Consider the following 17,482-nt stretch of genomic DNA (forward strand, 5'->3'; position numbering starts at 1 on the left):
GTCATCCGGTTCAGGAAGTAGGGCAAGCTAGGCCCCAAGTATATTGGTCATTTTTGGGTTTTAGCTCAGGTGGTTTGGGTTGCTTATCGTTTAGATCTCTCGGAGGAGCTCAGTCAGATTCATAGCACATTCCATGTCTCTCAACAGTGGAAGTGCTTAGTGAATGATGCCACAGTTGTCCCGTTAAAGGATATTTAGTTGGACGATCGCCTGAATTATATTGAGAGGCCGGTGGTGATTTTGTATCGAAAGACGAAAAACTTGAGGAAGAAATTAGTCGAGTTGGTGAAGGTGCAATGACAGCATCGGAAGGGTTTGGAGTGGACTTGGGATCCCAAAGATGAGATGAGGGAGCATTATCCGGAGTTATTTGGGGTCGCAGACTTCAAGGAATAAGTTTGATTTAAGTGGGGGATAATTGTAACACTTGGAGTTTTGGTATGTTCCTTAATGCCCTTTTATTTTGAAAATGTTGCATTTTGGTCCTTGGAGTAGTACGCGGGACGTACCACATAGTACGCTTAGTGTACTAGCTAAAAAGCTAGTACACGGGGCATAACACATGGTACGCTTAATGTACTAAGGAGAAGTGGTCGGGATTGTGAGGCCTCGTACGCTGGGCGTACAAGGGTTACGCTTAGCGTACTCAGTGTTTATGAAACCCTAATTTTAGGGTCTTGTATCCTATTTAAAGACCTTAAGTCCCTAGGGTTAGCCTCTTTACTATCCCCCAAACCTACTAAAACCCTAAATCGACCCTTAATCCTTCTTTGTGGTGTTCTTGAGCTCATGAGAAGAGTTTGGTGGGTATTTTTATCTTTGTAAAGGAAGTAAATAAGATTGAAGATGCTTTGCTTGGTGAGGAGTTCATAGATCCAGAATCATCACCCTTTCTGCAAGACTTTAGATGTATCAAGTTCCTAGCTTTTTTTTTTCAGATGCTTAGACCTCTTTATGACTTGATTTGTTATGCTTTTGGTTCCTCTTTGGGTTGGTTGTTGAGTTAAGACATTTGAAGGACTTATTCTTCAGATATGAGCTTATTAGGAGTTCCTTAAGCTTAAAGGTGCCAACTTTATAGATTATTGGGTCTCATGCATGCATTAAGTCATCTATTAAGTCCTTTTAAGTCTTAAGAGTTTCATTTAACCATGCATGAATGTAAAGTTAGCAACTTTACATGATAATCAATCTCAAGGAAGTCAGATCTATGTTTTGGAGCAATGTCTTAACGGATTAAGGGTTAAAATTGAGTTCTGGCTGAATGGGTGAGTACGATGGGTGTACAAACAGGTATGCTAAGGGTAAAACCTCCAAAAGCGAGTATATTGCATGTACGTGCTAGGTATGCCCTACGTACTTAGTTTGATTGGCTTTTCATTTTGGGCTTCGAATTTGGGCCATTATTTTAGACTTGGATGCTTCTAGCCTTATTGGGCCATCTGAGTGCAAGTGTTTTGGACTAGGATTATTGATGGGCCTTGGTGTAAGGCCCATGTAAAGGTTTGGTCCCAATTTAAAAGATTGGGACATGTATCGGCCTTAGATGATTATTTGGTTTTGGGGCTTTAGATTATAGATTTAGGCCTTAGTCTTGACCAAACTATGTAATGGGTAAAATGGTATTTTTACCCTGTGTGAGGACTGATGGTTATAGATTCGAATCCAATTGTTAATTGGATGTTATTGTTGGATTAGTGTCTAAGGCTGTAACTATATTTGGTAAGTACTTGACCCGGTTATGCATGGTCCTTTTGGGTTGCCTTCACCATAGCAACTTGACAGGATGATTTGTTAAGAGAGTAGAGATATTATTGTTAATATATTATGAGAATAATATATTAAAGGAATAATAATGTTATTTGATTAATATAAGTCATATATTAATTAAGAATTAATTTGGTGACTTAAAGAGGTTAATTGAATAAAGGGGCATAAACTGTCAAATGTGTGATAGTTGTGTTTTGGGCTATGTATCCTTATGGATATAAGGGTGGATGGATTTTAGGGTTAGGAGACCATAAAATCGTCCAAGCCTAGTATCTAGGAGGATCTTGGATTGCTTAGGGCTTAAGTTATTCAATTAGGGTTAAAGGTGAAACCCTAGTAGCTCATAGTATAAATAGATCCCTTGGGTGAGGGAAATCGGCACTCATGCAAGGCAAGGAACCCTAGAGCCGATTTCTCACCCTCCTCCCTCTTTCTCAAGATCATTCTCTTACTAGTTGGTGTTTGTAAGCCATTAGAGGAGTGACAATTGTAACTCTAAGCTCCAAGAAGAAGAAGTATCAAGGAAGTAATCCAAGGTATTCTTCTAGATCCTAATTCATATGACTAGATTCAATTGTTTACATTAGATCTAGTATTGTAAGTCTTGGATACAATGCATGTTCAATTAGAGAAACCTAGATCCAAGCATTAGGGTTTGTATGTGCACATAGGAAAGTTCTTATGGCTCAAACCCATCATTGGTATCAGAGCTTTGATTGATTTCTATTGAATTGATGCATTGGTTGATTGCTTGTTGCTTGAAAAGTTCGATTTTTGTGATTCTGCCTGATGAACTCGGCGAGTTCCACTGTGGAATCGGCGAGTAGCTCCAACTCAGCGAGTCCATAGTGGGAACTCGGCGAGTTCAAGCGTCAGAAGGAGGTAGTTTCGGGATTTCTTGCTATTTTTCTTGAGGATACTTGCCTTAACTGTTTTGGGTCATTAAAATCCGATTTTAATCAAATATATGAGTATATTCTTGACCAAACAAAAATAATTACCAATTAGTTGAATAATAATTTCCATATTATAATAATTGATTATTTGAATTGAATTGGTGGATTGTCTTGCAAGTAATTTTGAATAAGATCAAATTGAGATAATCTAATTAGTTGATTTATATCATTTGCTATTTGATCCTTATGTTTTGAAAAGTTTAAAACTTGTCCTCAAGTTTTGAAATTTAAGTTTTGTGATTAAAAGTTTAATTTGAATAATTTAAATTTCAAACCCTAGAATTTTACAAGTTTAAAATTCAACACTATACTAATATATTATTACAAGCTTAATATATATATATATATATATATATATATATATATATATATATATATATATATATATGTAAGATTAAAAATGCTAGTCTTATCGTTAGTAGGCCTCATTCACGAAGTCGGTCTATAAGGTGAGTATAAGGTTGCTGCCTATAAAATGGTGCTTAATGGGTGTACACTCACACCCACCGCTTGCTTGACTGGTGGAGGGTCATTAGCCGAACGGGTAGGATAGGGCAAACCTCTTCTCATTAATAAGTATAATGAATCTATATAAAGTAACTAAACGTGTTTCATAAAAATTCCCAATCTTAGTTACTTTAGGAAAAGTGAATTGATGCAATCCCATGAAATTACACTTTGCACCCTTGCTGAGAAGTTAGTGGAGCGTGTGTGGTTAACCGGCACACTAATTGGTTCTAAGCAAAGGTGGAAAAGGGTGATTCATTGTTTGTCATAGTTCGATGGAGCGTGTGTGGTTTACCGGCACATCGAATAGGTGATTGTAACAATGAAGGCACCATGTAGATTTGCATGGTTATTCACACCCGCTTTGTGATCCTCGGTATCCCAGTCACAAACTAGAGGGGCATATCGAGATTTAAACATGCCATTGAAAGGTTCAATGAATCTGAAAGAAAACTAGGAATTCTCAATACATTTAAAACTTAAGGTTGTGTTTTTCATGGTGAAGAATTAGTGAATCGTCATTCACTTACCTCCAAATTATTTGCATGTTGGATCACGACATCCCTATTCTAATGTGTAAATAATTCTGTTGGGTCCTAGCTCTAAATTTTCATTTTGGGTGTTAGTTAGGGACTTAATTCTAATCAACTTTGTTCCTTTCAATTTGTAGATGTCTAACGCAAACAACGCTGCTGCTAGCTCATTCACGCTAATGAGCCTTTGTTAAAAAGTGACTTTCGATGGATCGAACTTTAGCGAATGGATAAGATACATTCGCACGATCGCGCGTTACAAGGACAAGGAGTATGTTCTCGATGAGAAGCTCGAGAAGATCAATCCAGTAACTGCTACTCCCGAAGAAATGGTTGTCTTTGAGACACATGAACGTGATGCAACGAAATTCCATTGCATCATGATAGCCACAATGAACTCCGAATTCCAAAAGTCCTATGAGGACATGTATCCTTATGAGATGCATCTAGACTTGATGGAGAGATATCATCAAAGCACGAGGCAAGAGCACTATGAGATCATAACGAATATGATCACTACTAAAATGGGAAGTGGGGAGTCTCTAACCGTGCACTTGCAAAAGATGTAAAGGTATGTCGATCGTCTTCGCAAGTTGAATGTCAACTTTGGGGAAGATTTGGCTATCGACATTGTTCTTCAATCCTTGCCCTCATGCTACAACCAATTTAGGATGACCTATCACATGAAAAAGGAAGAGGTCATCCTAAGTAAACTCCAAGGGCTCCTAAGGACTAGTGAGAGCAACCTAAAGGACAAGTCTGTTGCACCAACTCCAAATCCATCCGCTACTTTTGTTTTGGCTATTAAGCAGGGAAGGGGCAAGAAGAGGAAGGCTTCTTCGAAGAACCACTTCAAGGGAAAGTCCCAAGATGGTTCCTCTTCTAGTGGGACCAAGGTTGATCCTGCTAAGCCCAACCCAAACCCAAAGGAGTCAGGGTGCCATCATTGCCACAAAATAGGGCATTGGATGAGAAGCTTCCCAGAATATCTGCAAGCTATCAAGGATAAGAAGATCAAGCCATATTTCGCAGGTATTTACACAATTAAATCTAATGATTCATCTCATGCTATTTCTTGGGTTCTTGATACAGGGTGTGGTTACCACATTTGTTCTGATTTGCAGGGACTAGGAAGAAATAGGGATGTGGAGCTTGGAAGAATAAATCTAATCATGGGGGATAGAAGATCGTCGCATGTTACCAATATTGGAGTGTATTCTTTAGTGCTTAGAAATGGATTGAATTTGGATTTAAATAATTTTTGCTACTCACCAGATATGGCAAGAAACATCATTTCATTTCACGGTTTGTTTAGACAAGGATTTAGATATTCGCTTAATAATGAGAGTGGTTCTATTTATGCTTATCTAAATGGTGTTTTATACTTTGAAGCAATGCCTTGTAATGGAATTTATGAAACTTTTATGATTGTAGATAACCTAGGAAATGATGTGTTGTGTATGGATTCTTCCAATAGTATGGATAAAGCATCCTTGTGGCATTGCCGTCTTAGACATGTCAACAAGAAGCGCATAGCCCAACTCCAAAAGGATGGAGTGTTAGAGTCATTCGACCTTAGGGAAGATGACACATGCGAATCTTGTTTACTTGGAAAGATGACCAAGTCACCCTTCACTGGAACTTGTGAAAGGGGTGAGGGTTTATTGGATCTCATACACACCGACATGTGTGGGCCCTTTAGATCCACCACAAAGGATGGGAAGCGCTTCTACATGACTTTCACCGGTGATTATAATAGATATGGGTATATCTACTTAATCAAGCACAAGTCAGAAACGTTTGAAAAGTTCAAAGAGTTCAAGCATGAAGTGGAGAATCAATTGGGCAGGAAAATCAAGATGCTTCGATCCGATCGAGGAGGAGAGTACCTAAGTCTTGAATTCCACGACTATCTCAAGGAATGCGGAATAGTTTCGCAATTGACGCCACCTAGGACACCGCAGTTGAATGGTGTGGCAGAAAGGCGTAATCGAACCCTGTTAGATATGGTTCGTTCTATGATGAGTCGTGCTTCACTACCTATCTCATTCTGGGGGTATGCCTTAGAGACTGCTGCCCATATCCTTAACCAAGTCCCTACAAAGAAGGTTGCCAAAACACCTCACGAGATGTGGATAGGGAAAGCTCCCTCGTTGGCACATATCAAGGTTTGGGGCTGTGAAGTTTTCGTAAGACGAGAAACTCACGACAAGCTCGAACCTCGTAGTGAGCGGTGTATTTTTATCGGCTAGCCACATAAATCCTTTAGATATCTCTTCTATAGACCGAGTGAAAATGTTGTCTTCGTTGCGAGGAGAGAGGTTTTCCGAGAGCGAGAACTCATAAGCCAAGGAGACAGTGGGAGGCAAATCGATCTTGAAGAGATTTAAGAATCGAGCGATGAAGGAACCTCTAACGTTGGCACTCAACCCGAGGAGGAAACTCCGGTTGAACCGATCGATGAGTCCTTACCTCTTAGACGTTCCGAAAGAGTTAGAGTTCAATACCAGTTTTATGGTTTTCATATTACTACCGAAGGGGATACGTATATTAGTGATGGTACACTAATAAATCTTGATGAAACTAATAGCTATAAGGAAGCCATGGCATGCCCAGAGTTTGTAAAATGGAAATAGGTAACGGACAGCGTGATTCAGTCCATGTATGACAACCAAGTTTCGAATTTGGTTGACAATGTGCCCAGACGTAAGACGGTTGGGTGCAAATGGATCTTCAAGAAGAAGACCAACGTGGATGGGAATGTGCACACATATAAGGCACGATTGGTGGCGAAGGGCTTTACTCAAACTCCCGGAGTTGACTATGATGAGACCCTCTTACCAGTTGCTAAGATAAAATCTATTAGGGTGATGCTAGCCATTGCTGCATTTCATGATTATGAGATATGGAAGATGGATGTCAATGCCGCTTTCCTTAATGGGAAGTTGGCTGAGGATGTTTACATGGCTCAGCTAGAGGGTTTTATCGATCTGAAGCATCTTAATAGAGTGTGCAAGCTTGAGAAGTCCATTTATGGACTTAAGCAAGCATCTCACAGATGGAATCTTTTCTTCGATGAGAAAGTCAAAGAGTTTGGGTTTGTACGAAGTGAAGATGAATCATGTGTATGCGTCAAGGCCAGTGGGAGTATAGTTAGCTTCCTTGTTTTGTATTTTGATGACATACTGCTCATAGGAAACGACGTCCCAACTTTGCAGGAGGTTAAGTCCTGGCTCGGGAAGTGCTTCGCTATGAAGGACCTCGGAGAGGCTTCCTATATTTTGGGAATAAGGATAGTGAGAGAACGAAGTAAGAGACTAATAGGACTTAGTCAGAATACTTACTTGGATAAAGTACTAAAACATTTTAGTATGGAAAAATCGAAGAAGGGAGAACTACAGATAAAGAGTAATGCCAAATTGAGTAAGACTCAAAGTCCGAGTACAGAAGCCGAGATAGCTGAGATGAGCCAAGTACCTTACGCTTCCGCAGTTGGCTCAATCATGTATGCTATGACTTGTACTCGCCCTGATGTGGCCTTTGCTTTGAGCATGGTCAGTAGATATCAAGGGAACCCAGGCAAAGCTCATTGGATTGCGGTCAAGAATATACTTAAGTACCTTCAGAGGACCAAGGAATGGTTCTTAGTCCTCGGAGGGAGTGATGACTTAAAGGTACGAGGGTATAGTGATGCAAGCTTCCAGATCGACAGGGACAACTACCGTTCGTAGTCGGGCTGGGTCTTTACCCTTAATGGAGGAGCAGTGACTTGGAAAAGTTCCAAACAAGAAACCGTAGCTGATTCAACGTGCGAATCAGAGTACATTGCAGAAAGCGAAGCGTCAAAGGAGGCGATGTGGTTGAAGAACTTCATTGGTGATCTTGGAGTTGTGTCTACCATAAAAGAGCCTATGGAAATTTTCTGTGATAATGAAGGAGCGGTTTCCTTGACCAAGGAACCAAGGGATCATGGTAGATCTCGACATATCGACAGAAAACATCACTTTATTAGACATCGAGTAGAAGAAGGACACCTCGTAGTAAAGAGGGTGTCGTCAGAGGATAACCCAACAGATCTGCTTACGAAGGGACTGAGCAGGGTTAAGCATTTGCAGCACGCTATGAGCATTGGGCTAAAAGACAATATTAGTTTAGATTAGATAGTTTTTGAAACATGTAATAGATAAATGTAATTGACATTTGATGATTAAATAAAGGAGTATTACTTATATGTAAAGCTGTTGTCTTATGTTAATTGTTTAACTATTATTTCACATTGCATGTTTTGACTTCCTGAATAATTGAGTTATTAAGAATAATCGAATTATTCGAATGGTCCACAATCATTCATATATTGGAAGTAGGTATGAATGAAGATTGTCATGAATTGGTGTGTAGATTGTCTAAAAAGTATTAGACATAGAAAAAGTTTGCTACAACGTTCATGAGTGCTTAAGTTTTGAGCATTGGAATAAACCCGCGCTTTCTGGAATCACTTTATGGAATAAGATACAAGTGATCGCAAGACGATAATATCATATGGTATTAAAACCAAGATATATGGTTTATTGTTTATTAATTGGTTGTGCATTGATAATGCGAAACCGCATCAGTAAATTGATGTCATAAAACGCATTGTTGTGTATGATTGATTAGTAAATAATAAATGCATATAAGTCGAATTTTATCTGTTACTTTTATCCTAAGAGGGTAAAAGCGATATCAGGGCCCCTAGATGATTTAATTTGACTTATGTGTCGGTGCCGGTTAGGACTGAATTGATGTGTTCAATTAAGTTCTATGTCAAATGAATCTGAGATCGAGAAACCTACTGCTAGACAATAAGTTCCATGAGATTGTCGACATAATATCTAAACAGAGGACTGTATGATCCCTTATCTAAAGGACAAGATACTGATAAGATCAGATTTTGACAGCGTCTTTGAGAGCTACAATTGATAATTGGATTATGTTTGCATATATAGTTACTAGACTTATCCAAGTGGGAGACTGTTGGATTAGTGTCTAAGGTTGTATCTATATTTGGTAAGTACTTGACCCGGTTATGCATGGTCCTTTTGGGTTGCCTTCACCATAGCAACTTGATAGGATGATTTGTTAAGAGAGTAGAGATATTATTGTTAATATATTATGAGAATAATATATTAAAGGAATAATAATGTTATTTGATTAATATAAGTCATATATTAATTAAGAATTAATTTGGTGACTTAAAGAGAATAATTGAATAAAGGGGCATAAACTGTCAAATGTGTGATAGTTGTGTTTTGGGCTATGCATCCTTATAGATATAAGGGTGGACAGATTTTAGGGTTAGGAGACCATAAAATCGTCCAAGCCTAGTATCTAGGAGGATCTTGGATTGCTTAGGGCTTAAGTTATTCAATTAGGGTTAAAGGTGAAACCCTAGTAGCTCATAGTATAAATAGATCCCTTGGGTGAGGGAAATCGGCACTCATGCAAGGCAAGGAACCCTAGAGTCGATTTCTCACCCTTCTCCCTCTCTCTCAAGATCATTCTCTTGCTAGTTGGTGTTTGTAAGCCATTAGAGGAGTGACAATTGTGACTCTAAGCTCCAAGAAGAAAAAGTATCAAGCAAGTAATCAAAGGTATTGTTCTAGATCCTAATTCATATGATTAGATTCAATTGTTTACATTAGATCTAGTATTGTAAGTCTTGGATACAATGCATGTTCAACTAGAGAAACCTAGATCCAAGCATTAGGGTTTGTATGTGCACATAGGAAAGTTCTTATGGCTCAAACCCATCAGTTATTGATAATGATATCTCGGGGATTATCAGACCAGAAGATTTATCAGTGTGATTCAGTAGTGCGAGGTGAGTTTCCTCACCATGTTAGAGATGGGTTATGAGCATAACAACATTCCTATGTGATCATGCAACCCTAACTACTTTGGATCAAAGTTTTTCACTAATTGAACATGTAAATTGAACACCAAAGCAATAACCCTAGATCTAGCATACAGTTTTCAAAATTCACAAAGAAATAGGGTGAGAAGATTACCTCACTTGTTATATTGTAATAACAAGACAATCCTTGAAGATCCTTGACTCTTGAAAGCATAGTGCTCCAAGTGTTGCACCTCTAATGGATTAACAAACACCCAATGCAAAGGATGAGTTGGAGAGACAAGATTTTTGGCCAGGCTAAGTATCATATGCTTAGATCCAAAAATTCTAGGGTTTGAGGGCTTATATAAGGCTAGGCTGCTTAGTCTTGAAGCTGGACTTGAATAAGGAAAACTTAATTCTTATCTTTAGCCCAAAGTAACCCATGGATCTCCTCCTAAATCCCTTTGATGAAATCTTATGGGGTTACCCAAAAAATTTATCCACTCCACTTACAAGGAGTCCTAAGCCCAGTTTCATAACTATCAATGATTTGCAAAACAACCCCTCCATTATTAATCAGTTCCTTTAATCCAAAAATTAATATCTGATTAAATATCAATTAATAATATGATTTCCAAATAATATGTTAATCTTATAATATATTAATAAAATCATTTTGAGTACCAATTTATTATCTCAAATAATTAATTCTACTCTCTCTCCACTAGTCATCATGTCGAGTTGAATGAGTGAAGGTAACCCAAAAGGACCATGCTACCATTAAATTAAGTACATACCAATTATAGTTATGGTCTTAGACACTTAATCCAATAGTCTCCCACTTGGATAAGTCTAATAACTATGATTGCAAGTATGGCTTCAAAATTTGACTAGCAATTGTAGCTTTCAAAAGTCGTTGTCAAACTCTTATCTAATCAATGATGCATCCTTTAGACAAATGATTCAATATCCCACCGTTCTACAAGATATCGAATGGACATAAGACATGGATTATAATCATTCTCTCTATCCAAGGTTGGTTTTCCGACTTACGATTTATGATTACTGACTAAGACTACAATTGAAAAAATCAACTTAGTCCAGGCTTGGCCAAGGGCTTAGGATGTCATCATTAAAACATCGAGGGACCCACAAATATCGCTTTTATCCCATTTAGGGTAAAAGGAATGGATAAAATTCGAGTCATATGCTTGTACTATTTACTCATCAAATAATACACAACAATACATTTTATAACATCTAGTTACTAATGTGTTTATGTATTATCAATGCACAACCGACTTGTAAACAACAGCTCATATGTCTCCGTTTCAAGAATATAAGATATTATCGTCTCAAAATTACTCGTGATAAAATCCATGAAGTAATTCTTGAGCATGGGTTTATCCAATACTCAAATTCTTATTTCAGGAGTACTCATGAACATTGCATCAAATATTTGTTGTGTCTAAGCACTTAGACAATCTACAGTTGGATTCATGATAGTCTTACTTCACTACTTACTTCCAAAACGATGATCGACAGTGGATTTTTGAATAGTCTTATTATTCGGGAAGTAAAACATGCGAAGTGAAACACAATAATAACCTAATCCAATATGGTCTCAAAACTTTTAACTATAAATAAAACACTTATTATTTAATCACCATATTAATTAGACCTTCTTCATTGTATAATGTTTCGGAAAATCAACTTAAGACTTGAATTTATACATTAGTCATGCCATGCATAAAACATGCACACTATGTTTATCTATGGTCCTTTCTTTGTGAAACATATCAATTGAGCACATTTTCAATGATTCTCATTTCACAACTCCAAATCCATAATATTAGTGTAAGAATGCAAAATTCTTAATAGAATTTGTTTAGAGTCTAAACCTACATGCAAAGATCCTTTTGTAATGTCAAGTCACCAAAGTCACAAAGACTTTTCCAATGATAATATGAAACATTCAATTGGAGATTTGTTACAAAACAATTCCATGGAAGTGAAGTCTCACATTAAAGGAGAATTCCTTGAACATCCTTCTTGCATTAAAGTTTCTAACTCGCACATATATCTTAATATCCAACTCCCATAATGGAAACATTTCCATATTTCCATATGACTATCAATTCTGAACAAGAGTTACCTCTATTATGCTCCATCCAAATTAATATCATACTTCCAACTGCCCACAATCAACCTATCTTTGGTAAATCTCAAATTGTCCTTGACAGTTGTCAATAACTTTAGTCATATCCAGTTCTAGTCCTTTTTCCCTCTTAATGTGCTAGGCATTTGGAAAAATCAGAATAGGTGAATATTATAGCATATGCAATCTATACTATACCCGAAGCATATGGGATACGATTCATAATGTCTTATATAAAGACATGATTCTTGACCAGTCTCTTGATAAAATGTTACCATATATAGAATTTCCTATGTTGAAACATTTCAACATGACATTCATATTAGTTCATGACTAAGTTCTATTAAAGTTTCAATCTAAACTTTTAGATTCAAAATGAAGTATAAATGTCCTCTCTCCTATAACTTCCTGTAGCGAAACAATTTCCAAATTCTACAACTTTGCAAATTTATAACCTTTGTTTCCTACAATTAGCATTACTAACTTGCAACACTTAACAAAATAATCACGCTCCCACTAGCATAACAATTATGTTCTTACCAAGATAACAATTATGATCCGACTAGCTTTTACATGTATTAAAAAATCACTTGGACTTCTACATATCAATACCTACTGACTTTCTTACCAAAGTTCAGATTTTTGATACGTGATGCTTCGGTAAGTCTTTATCTAGATTTCTCAAGCTCATACACCTTTCATTAGATAGCTTATGTATGTATCTAAACCCTTTCAGAACTTATAACAATAAGTCTCAAATGTTCAAACTATTTTCCATTTCTCACAATTTGAACTATGAAAAGGGATGTCGTAATCATAGTTGAATTTGAGAACGCAATTATCACAACTACTAACTCTAATGATATTAACCAATCCTTTAAAATCTACTAGTGAAAGCGTTTCCTCACAATCATTTTCATGAAGCAGAGAGAAACCTCTTGCCACTTAGATTTTATAGTATATATGTTCCTATACCTATGAATTTGTCATTTCCAACCACTATCATAAGACAAGGTTTATTGACAAATTCAACCTCTTATGGATTGGACCTGCTTAATCTTAATTTCTTGCCATCCGGTAGCATAACGGCCTATCAGTGCTTCCAAGTTATTGAGCAACTTACCTATACTAATCAATGTACTTTCACTAATCAAGGTGCTTTGCCTTATGCAATAAAATGAGGACTCATAGAACTCATACGCATAGTCAACTTAATTTGAATGGGCACAGAAACAAGAATATGTCAACATGATAGGTTATCAACCTTAGGTTGTATGCTAGTGATTACTAATAGGCTTATTCTCGATTGTTATCATGAAACTTTTAAAGATCATTAAGACCCCACGGACCTATTGACATATAAGATTCTCTATAAAGGAACATTCCTTGACAAACAAATATTCAAGAGTTAGTGCGAATTTTACCAAGACAACACTTCATATAATTGGTCTTAGTTGGTCTTTGTTTTAGCCAGAACATCATACCTACCAATTCGAAATGTGCAAAAGTAACAAAACATTTCTACTCCACATTTCATGAGGTGTTATAAACCTACTTAGAAGATGTTACTTAAGGCACAACTTGGAGTAACCAAGGTATAATCCTAAAACTCGATTTTGGAACGAAGTATGACTATCTTCTTGATTTAACAATTTCAACAATTCCTGATTCCTCTTCTTAGTTATATAAATGCACTAAGGTGCCCTTAGAGGATCAATTGTGACATGATTACATAATCATTAGGATGATCATAAAACACGATACTAAAGTACTCTCCTTTCCTTTCAGATTGGAGACATCTTTATCTTTCTGCCTAATTGATTCTTCTTATTCGTTCTGCTATACTTTGAAACTTTTCATGGTATGAAAATTATACTTAATCTTATAAGCATAACCATATTTACTGAACCATTAGTAAATCATGATGAATAGACTTATCTTTCTTTATGTCGGATCTGACCGGTCGACATCAATGTGTACTAGATCCTTTAGTCCTTCACTTGACTCACATAACATATGAACACGAAATTAGTCCCAATTTACCAAGGATCAAGATTTTCATACATCACACATTTCAAATCGCATGATTCCAAGTTTCTATCCAATTAAAAGTTGGATGATGAGAATCCTTCCACATTTGGTAAATTATGACAATTCCACAAGCGATATAACTAAGAATCAAATCCATTTTTAACATTGCTAACAATAGAAATATAAAACCAATTTCATAAATGCCATTGCAAGGAAATGTAAAATAAGATAAAATCAAAAATATATTTTATTGATAAAATGCGGAAAAACTTGCCCTTACAACACAATTATAAATGAAAACTATTTTTCTAAATACTTATAAGCAATCTATCATAACTCCTAAGCAGCAGCTCAAAAGTCTAATCATTGAACCATGCGACCGAAATCCATCTCTTCACGATCAGACTCAACTTACTCTTCTTTTAAGCTTCCTTTTTTCTCTTCGATCCTATAAAACATCAAAATGTGATTAACACATCATGTAATAAGAATCTATAATTAGGAACTTAATAGAGTTAGATAATGGATGTACCTAAAGTAGAGTCATACAATTTGACTTTACCATCTCTTAGATCTCTCAGGTAGTCTTGGCAGCTTTGCTTCTAATGCCCCTTCAAGAGGCAATATAGACAGATGGACTCTTCAGGAGTGACACGTGAAACTATCTTGGCCTTTCTCTTGCGGTCAAACTTTTCGACCTTGGCCAGTTTCCCTCCCTTGGGAATTGGAACCATTTCTAGACTATCAACGTTGCCATTACTAACGTCCATGGAAATTTGGGAGGTAGACCTTTCAAACGAATTTGCTTGACCAGTACACCAAATCATTGCTGCTTCATCAGCAATTAGCAAATATATTAGATCTATGAGGGTCACATCGTTATCTGTCATATAGTAATCCTTAACGAATTGACTATACAACTCGGGAAGCGATTGAAGAACTAAGTCAACGGTCATCTCCTTTGGCAAAACGACACCCAACATTCCCAATCTGTCAATGTTCAACTTCATGTTTAGAACATGTGCACACACAGAGTTTCCATCTAAGTGTTTGCATGCCAACAGGGCTTGAGTAACCTTGAAATTTTCAAGTTGACGAAATTGTGATTTAGGGAGAATCACTGGAGGGGTGGAGGAAGAGAAGTATGATTTCCAATTCCACCAATGCATGAAGAAGGGAATGATCTTTCACCTTGAGCCACATGTGGAAGATCATCTTCAGACAAAAAGCTTTTTCCAAAAGGATGAGGAAGACCATGGTTGTCATAACTAGACATCTACAAAAGGGAGAAAATTCAAGTGAGTTGATTTAGATCCTTAATATAACACCCAAATGAAATATCAAGGCTAGAACCCAACACAATAATTCACAATTCGCAAGAGGGATACGGTAATCCAATTGTAAATTATTTGAAGGTAGGTAAATGACGATTTTCCAATTCCACCACGAAAAATGAAATTTTAAATGAATTAGGTTTTAGATGAAATTCCTAGATCTTTTGAGATTTATTCAGCTTTTCAATGGCATGTTTAATCTCGATTATGCCCTTAAAATTTGTGATTGGGATACCAAGGATCACAAACAATATGTGAATAACCATGCAAATTAGCTTCATACTCTCGATGTCATTTATCACCAAATCAATGTGTTGGTTAACCACATACACTCCATTGATCAATGATATTTTATGAGCTACCCATTGCCATCCTTCATTAGTCCCAAATTATTGTTCCAGTTAACCACACACATTCCACTAATGACCAATAATGTGCAATGTTCCATTTCATGGGTTAGCATCAAATTCACATTTTCCTAAAGTAACTAAGAATGGGAATTTTATAAAAGTGTTTAGTTACTTTATAATTCATTATACTTTTAATGAGAGTTTAGTGTCCTATCCTACCCGTTCGGCTAACGACCATCCGCTAGTCAAGAGTGTGGTGGGTAAGAGTGGATACCCAATGAAAGTCATTTTATAGGTCGTTTCCTTAATCACCCCTTATAGATCAACTTCTTGAATGAGGCCTACTAATGGTAAGACTGATTTTTCTTATACATATATAATACATTAGACTTTTAATTTTATATAGTATAAGGGTGTATTTTAAACTTGTAAAATACTAGGTGGTTTAATCTTTTAATAAATTAAACTTTTAAATTAATTAAATTTAAACCATATTATGGATTTATTAATTCTCATTTTTAATTAAATACTTAATTAAATTTATTAATAAAATCCATTACAGTGTATTTTTAAACTATTAAAAAATACTACGGTTTAAACATTTAAGTATCTAAAATCAAAACCTTCTAATTTCATATTTAAACTATAAAACCAAATTGGTGTATTTTAAACCTTTTCAAAAATGCTAGGTCAAATTTCAAATCAAAATAATCTTTATTATCCAAATTTAACCAAATCCTTTAATTTTGATAAGTATATCACATTACCATTCAAAAAAATTGATTTTAGACAATAAAAATGAAATAAGGCAACAATCCTAATCAAAATATCATCTGAAAATCGAAAAATTAGGCAACAGACAAGTCAACTCGTCGAGTTGGGCACTGAACTCGCTAGTTCACCCAACTCATCGAGTTCTACATGAACTCATCGTGTTCCAGGCATTGAACAGCAAAAATCGATTTTCTTCAACCTTGGACAGTCCACTCTTGTATCAATTCAATTGAAAAACATACTAGGCTCTAATACCACTATGGGTTATGAGCATAATAACATTCCTATGTGATTATGCAACCCTAATTGCTTTGGATCTAAGTTTTTCACTAATTGAACACCAAAGCAATAACCCTAGATCTAGCATACAATTTTCAAAATTCATAATGAAATAGGGTTAGAAGATTACCTCACTTGTTATATTATAATGAAAAGACAATCCTTGAAAATCCTTAACAGTTGAAAGCTTAGTGCTCCAAGTGTTGCACCTCTAATAGAGTCACAAACACCCAATGCAAAGGATGAGTTGCAGAGACAAGGATTTCCGGCCAGGGTAAGTATCATATGTTTAGATCCAAAAATCCTAGGGTTCGAAGGCTTATATATGGCTAGGTTGCTTAGTCTTGAAGTTGGACTTGAATAAGGAAATCCTAATTCTTATCTTTAGCCCAAAGCAACCCATGGACCTCCTCTTAAATCCCTTGGACGAAATCTTATGGGGTTACCGATAAATTTCATCCACTCTACTTTTGCAGAGTCCTAAGCCCAGTTTCACAATTATCAATGATTTGCAAAACAGCCCCTTCATTATTAACCGATACCTTTAATCCAAAAATTAATATGTAATTAATTTCTTATTAAATACCAATTAATAATATGATTTCCAAATAATATATTAATCTTATAATATATTAATAAAATCATTTTTAGTACCAATTTATTATTTCAAATAATAAATTCTACTCTCTCTCTCTCTCTCTCTCCACTAGTCATCTTGTCAAGTTGCATGAGTAAAGGTAACCCAAAAGGATCATGCTATATGAAATCAAGTACATACCAATTATAGCTATGGGCTTAGACACAATATGTTATTAATTGTTATGCTTATATGAATTGTATGTGGGAGGGGCGTGTTATGCAAGTTAGGGCGGGACCCGTTATACTTATTGGGCGGGAGCCGTTATGTGTTATATA

This window comes from Lactuca sativa, chromosome 7, assembly GCF_002870075.4.
Source record: "Lactuca sativa cultivar Salinas chromosome 7, Lsat_Salinas_v11, whole genome shotgun sequence".
NCBI classification, from domain to species: domain Eukaryota; kingdom Viridiplantae; phylum Streptophyta; class Magnoliopsida; order Asterales; family Asteraceae; genus Lactuca; species Lactuca sativa.